Consider the following 6,549-nt stretch of genomic DNA (forward strand, 5'->3'; position numbering starts at 1 on the left):
AAATTTGTAGTTGAACATGGGCCTATTTTAAAGTAAAAATATTTAAATAGATGTATTAGTCATAATACGTTAATTTTAGTCATATGCTTGTGCTTTAAGTAATTGAATAAAATCTGATTTCAAATACAAAAATAAAATAATTATAGTGGGGATATTTTATTGCAAAATTTCTAAATAGTCTTTGAACGTAAAAAATGCTGGAACTTTTTTACCTTTTTATGATAAAGAATTCTATTCTTAGAATTCTAAAAGACAACAGATTCAGCTATTCAGTCATGCAGAAGTGTAACTTCCTTAATTCCCCAGGGCAGCTTTGAGCTAAACAGAATGTCAGGCAGAGTACCGATGTTTGTAGTCTCAGCTATTGAAGAGGTAAGAACTACAAGTATCATGGCTGGCAGCCAATATGGGCAAAAGGAGGCCCCCAGTCTCAACAAATGAGCTGTGGTAACCCTTATGGAAGACATAAGTAGGAGGATCATTCATCCAAGAGCACCCTACCTCCCCAGCAAAAGAACAAATCTCTTTCTGAAAAATAAACACTCTCTCTCTCTCTCTCTCTCTCTCTCTCTCTCTCTCTCTCTCTCTCTCTCTCTCTCTCTCTCTCTCTCTTTTTCATGATGGTATTGATCAAGCCTTGAACTCCTACTCTGCCTTTGCTGCTCAGGTTGACACTACATTTGAGCCATAGCTCCACTTCTGACTTTTTATAGGTTACCTGGAGATAAGAGTTTTGCAGATTTGTCTATCAGAGATGGCTTCAAACCATGATTCTCAGATCTCAGCTTCCTGAGTATCTATGATTATAGGCATGAGCCAAGAGAATCTAAAATATTTTGTTTCTTAAGTCTTAAGAGAAATTACAAATCTTTTTTCAAGGAGACATATTTAATAATGCATATATAATGAATCTTACCATTTACCATCTTATTATTCAGTTTACATTCTAACAAATACATTTCTTCATGTACAATAGTTTCTATTTTGCTCTAACATATCTAGTTTTAGAGAATAATTGCATTAGGAAGAGAAAATGCTATGTAATTCTACCTCCTTAAATACAGATGAGGTCTGTTCCTAAGCTCTTTCTCTAGTCCTAGTCCTTAATTTCAGTGGTCAAGAAACTGTGCCTGAGGCTAGTAGCTACATGCCATTTAAAATACATTTACTTATTTAGTATTGAAGAAGCTGCAAGGCATTAGAAGAGATAAAACGATCCACGGAACTCAGTTCCTGTCCTCATTAACTTTACATTTTAAAAAGCAAGATGGGACAGGGAGTTTGGCCTAGTGGTAGAGTGCTTGCCTAGCAAGCACGAAGACCCAGGTTTGATTCCTCGGTACCACATACATAGAAAAATGCTGTAAATGATACTGTGGCTCAAGTGGTAGAGCTCTAACCTTAAGAAAAATCCAAGGACAGTGCTCAGGCCCTGAGTTCAAGCCCCACGACTGTGTGGGGGAGGGGGGAAATATATATATATATATATATATATATATATAGAGAGAGAGAGAGAGAGAGAGAGAGAGAGAGAGAGAGAGAGATAAAGCAAAATGTTTTTACAAGTAACACATTTGATTAAACACAGTTAGATCTCAAGATATAAAGTCTAGGCCAGGTGCTAGTAGCTTATATCTATACTCCTAGCTACTTAGGAGGCTACTATCAGGGGATTGTGGTATAAAGCCAGCTGGGACAGGAAATTGTATGAGACTCTTATCTGCAATTAACCAGCAGAAAGCTAGAAATAGAGCTGTGACTCAAGTGGTAAAGTGCTAGTTTTCAGCACTAAAGCTCAAAAGCAGCACCTAGGCTCTTGAGTTCAAGCCCCCAGACACACACACACACACACACACACACACACACAAATATGAAGGATAATAGGAAAGAAATACTTTCCACTTTCCAATATGAATCACACATGGACAATATCACAGGGTAAAGCATGGTAATGAGTGGCACTGAACAAGAATAGGCAAAGAACAAGGATACACAAATACACCTTTCTATTCTGAAAATAAGTAAGGGAAAAACAATAGACATAATACTAAAGCTTCCTCAACAATTCTGTCTATTGTTAGAGCTAATATTTGAATTGTATCATCAGCCAAAAGAACATTGTTTAAAATGCTCACAAACACAATTGTTTTGGCTTATAAATGGAATGGGCTGATGTCACTTTCCACGTGATTCCTAGTTTAAGTAATATTATGTTAGACAATTAGAGCCACAATAACAATAAAAATTCTTACTAAGATTAAGACTCTATATTCTTAGACTATAAGTGTGGGTCAAGTGGTAGAACAGCAGCTGATTAAGCAAGCCAAACAACTTTGAGATGCTGAGAACAAACTCCAGTACCACAAAAAGAAATAAAAACTACAAATTCTTTAGCTGATATTCCAAAATCTCCTACAAGTCTCTATAAAGATAAAGTTTTAAATTATTTTGTCTACTTTAATAGCTTTTAGCAGATAACTGATTTAACAGTCTATTAAAAAGTAGCTTTACTGGACATATTAAATTATAACCCATCTAGCACAATCATTTAAAGTTCAGAAAATAAAAAATAAAATAGAATAAAAACTAGGGTTTGTAGAAACCTAACTATATTTTAAACTGCTAACATAATCATTTTTAAAAAATCAAGTAATTCCAATACCTGTTCTCTCTCTCTCTCTCTACATATATATATATACATATATATATATATATATCTTTAGTGAAATATGTTCTAAGGACATAAAATGGCAAAAAAAATCTTTATCTGGTGTTGTTGAAGGCAATGATGGTATAATAAGCCTATGTTAAAAGCCTATTTTCTGTGTTACAAGATAGATAAAATGTGTAACATACTAATATAGTTGAGAATCCAAATTTTCCCTATGGGAAGGAAAAAAAGAGACACAAATATGAACTGGGTAGGAAGGAAGAAAAATCTTTAGTACTGAATTTGTATTGACAGTGTTCTACAAACTCAATTCTTTTGAGAGATCAAGAGAAAAAGGCTTTACATAAAGGGTTTAGAAGCAATAATAGTAATTAATGTTTAATTTGTAGTGATTAATATGTTCAATGACATGGTCTTGGTTTCTAAATAACATTTCTCACTGAAGTGGATATAATGAGAAGTCACAACGAAGTCTTTGCCAGAACTTCATGGTAAAATGTAGTTACAGTTAAACAGAAAAATGCATGGGAAGTAATTAGGAGTGAAGTGACAAAGTATCTCCACTTCATGTTCATGCAGCTAAATACGAGAAAAATAATGCCTAGGTAAATTCAAATGCAAAGAGAATGTCACAGTAACAAGTATGAGTCCAAAGAAAGGACAGTATTGACTACTCTCTCAACTTTTGTATGGGTTTGACACTTTCAAAAGAAAAACTCCTAAGGAAATAGGTAGGGTAGAAATTAAGTTTATTTTAGACCAGCTGATAAAACTCTGTAAGTCTAGTTCTTCACCCTATCCTACTTCATGAGGTCTAATGGGAGTGCAAAGTCCATTTAAAAAAAGGGAGGCGGGGCTAAAAGTGAAGATAATGACTGTAACAAATAATAACCACATTGGGATGGAGGAGAATGATGAAAGGGTGACAATGATCAAGATGATCATTCATAAACTGCTTTGGTGACAACTCCTTTGTATGACCAAAAACAATTTTTAAAAATATCAAAAACCAAAAGAGAAGAGGGCTGAGAATATGGCTTAGTGGTAGAGGGATTGCCTAGCATTCATGAAGTTCTGGGTTCAATTCCTCAGTATCACATAAATAGAAAAAGCCAGAAGTGGCTGTGACTCAAGTAGTAGAGTGCTAGCCTTAAGCAAACAAGCAGCTCGGGGACAGTGCCCAGACCCTGAGTTTAGTTCCCAGAAAAGCGGTGGAGCACCAGACTTGGATGAAAAAGCCAAGTAAGAGTGCAAGTTTCTAGGTTCAAGCCCCAGTAACAACACAATTTTTTAAATTTTTTTAATTAAAAGAAAAAAAAAGCTGATGCTCATGCCATTAATCCTAGCTACTCAGGAGACTGAAATCTGATCACAGTCAGAAGCCTGCCCAGGCAGATAAGTCTATGAGACTCATCTCTACTTACTCACAGAAAAAGCTGAAAATGGAGCTATGGCTTCAGTGGTAGTGTGCTAGCCTTGAGTTAAAGGAGCTCAGAGACAGCAAGTACTCAGGCCGAGTTCTAGCCCCAGGACTGGGACAAAGAAAGTGAGAGACAGAGAGTCTGAGACAGAGATAGAAACAGAAGCCACAGACTCATTTGAGTTACATAGGGCCCCCCCCCCAAAAAAAGGACAAAATTTGTCTGCAAAGAGTGCAAAAAGCTATTTACCAGAGCTATCAAATGATCTAGAAACACCTTATTACAAAGCATCACGTATTTTTCCAAAGTTCACATCTCATTTTACAGAAAAAGTATCAATTGGGCTTTTAACTTTTTACTAAATTATGTAATTCCTTGCATTGCTCACTTTGTAATTTCAAAAAACAATTCTCAATTTTTTTTATAGCAAGTGAACAAACTGATCATTCAATCCGCCTCACATTATTGGACTAATCAAAAACTCTAGCACAAAAGCTTTAACATTTTAACACTCAGAAAAAACAGTGACTTTACCTTTTTCAAAGCCTTTCCAATACCTCTGGGACCTCCAATGACTCATATTCTAGTCACAAATTACAAGCAAGCAGAAAGGAAAGAAGATTCCCTTGTGTCTGCTATCAATTGACACAACATCATTGTACAAACTCCACTCAGACATGTGGTCAGGAAAAGGAAGACAAGAAAATCCGCATCTAAGTAATTCAAATATAAAGAGCTATTAAGGCCAGGCACTCTCTTCACGCTAGGATAGCAGTGAACAGTATAAAAAATGTAAATCAATCTTCAGAGGGTCAGGTTAAGCTGAAGCTCCCTTGAACAGCTATATACAAGCTCAACAGGCGTGGATTTCATCTATAAGATTATATTCTAGATTTCTAACCTCAGAAATTCTGGGGTCTGGGTGGGATTGGAAGCGTGAGGAACTCCAAGCTACGTCATATTCAGATGGACAGGCACTGTTATATTGAAGTTAGTATGTTATACTTCGAAGTAGCGACCACCACCACCCCACACACACACATACACACCCCAAAGGAGAAAAGGGTTACAAGAATAGGGATTGAGATCAAGGGTTTCAATTTGTGGGGGGTGGGGTTGGTGCTTGCTTGTCTGCTTTAAATGATGAGAAACCAAGGCAACTGGCGCGGGGAAGGCGTTAAATGCTACGGACTGGGTGATGCCAGGAGCACCAAAGAAATCCTCGAGTTAAGCAAAGAATCGCTTGCCCAAGCTGGCTGTTCTTGCAGCTCAGGACAGGGCGAGGAACAAGACGACCTGTGACACGAGAAGGGGAGAAGAAGAGCGCGTCCAGGGATGCCTCGGGGGGCCCGGACAGCGGCCACGAGTCCCTTTCCCGAGGGAGGGCAGGGCCCCCAGAGACACCCCGTCCACTCGGGGCGGGAGCTTCCAGCTCCCAGCCACCGCGACTCCTCCAGTCTCCAGCGGAACCCTCACCGAGACAGAAGACGTCGCAGAGCTGTACAAAGGTGAAGGAGTCACCGATCCGGGAAACGCCGCGGCGCTGGCGGCGGCGGCCACCAGAGCAAGCCGCCAGCACACGCAGCGGCCCCGGCGCCGCGGCAGCAGGAACTGGCGCGCCCCAGGCCCCGCCGGGCCACCATAGTAGTCGGAGGCATGGCCTCCTCCGTCCAACCATTCGCCACTCACTTCCGGGACACGGTAGCATCCCGAAGGGTGGCGGCAACGGCAGCGCTCCGCCCCGAGCTTCTTTTCCACCTCTTTTACTCCAGCTTTCCAGTCAGCAATGCGGCAAGCACGGAGAGAGACTGCATCTGTAGGCAACGTTAGGGCCTGTCTCTGTGATGACACTTTACGGCTGCCTTACGTTCCTGTTTAGGGATTGGACTACAACTACCAGCATGCCATGCGACACCATTACGCTTCCCCGCGGCGAAAAACTACAAGAGCCAGCATACACTGAGGTCCTCAACGACCCAGCTTGGAAGCTCTCCAACCAAGCCTTGCTCTGATTTATTTATTTTTTTTTAACTTTTTTTTTGGGGGGGGGGCTTGAGCTCAGGGCCTGAGCACTGTCCTTGGACTTTCTCAAGGCTAGAGCTCTACCACTTGAGCCTCAGCACCACTTCTGGCTTTTTTTTCTATGTATGTGGTACCGAGGAATCGAACCGGCGTCTTCATGCATGCTAGGCAAGCACTTTAACCACTAGGCCAAACTCCTGGCCCCGCTCTGATTTATTTTTATTTATTTATTTTTTTTTTAGCCAATCCTGGGCCTTGAACTCAGGGCCTGGGCACTTTCCTTGGGCTTTCTCAAGACTAGTGCTCTACCACTTGAGCTTCAGCATCACTTTCGGCTTTTTTCTATGTTATGTGGTACCAAGGAATTGAACCCCGCTCTTCATGCATGCTAGGCAAGCACTCTACCAGCAGACCAAACTCCGGCCCTGACAAACC

At 40.3% G+C, this 6,549-nt stretch overlaps 1 protein-coding gene across 8 annotated transcripts in view; it reads right to left on the minus strand.

Moving 5' to 3' along the window:
• Nucleotides 1-5,949, minus strand: part of Atg4c (autophagy related 4C cysteine peptidase) — a 57,224-nt gene extending 51,275 nt beyond the window's left edge. For 3 of the 8 annotated variants that reach the window (XM_090334704.1, XM_090334699.1, XM_090334700.1), the window contains exon 1: nucleotides 5,782-5,949. The gene's annotated coding sequence lies outside the window, so the exon portion shown is untranslated. Of the gene's footprint in view, nucleotides 1-4,626; nucleotides 4,776-5,568; nucleotides 5,654-5,781 lie in introns of those variants that run through there. The other 5 variants (XM_090334703.1, XM_090334701.1, XM_090334698.1 and 2 more) reach the window with 2 other exon arrangements.
• Nucleotides 5,950-6,549: the final 600 nt, after the last annotated feature.

This window comes from Megascapheus bottae, chromosome 6 (assembly GCF_031878675.1).
Source record: "Megascapheus bottae isolate mThoBot1 chromosome 6, mThoBot2.hap1, whole genome shotgun sequence".
In the NCBI taxonomy this organism is placed as follows: domain Eukaryota; kingdom Metazoa; phylum Chordata; class Mammalia; order Rodentia; family Geomyidae; genus Megascapheus; species Megascapheus bottae.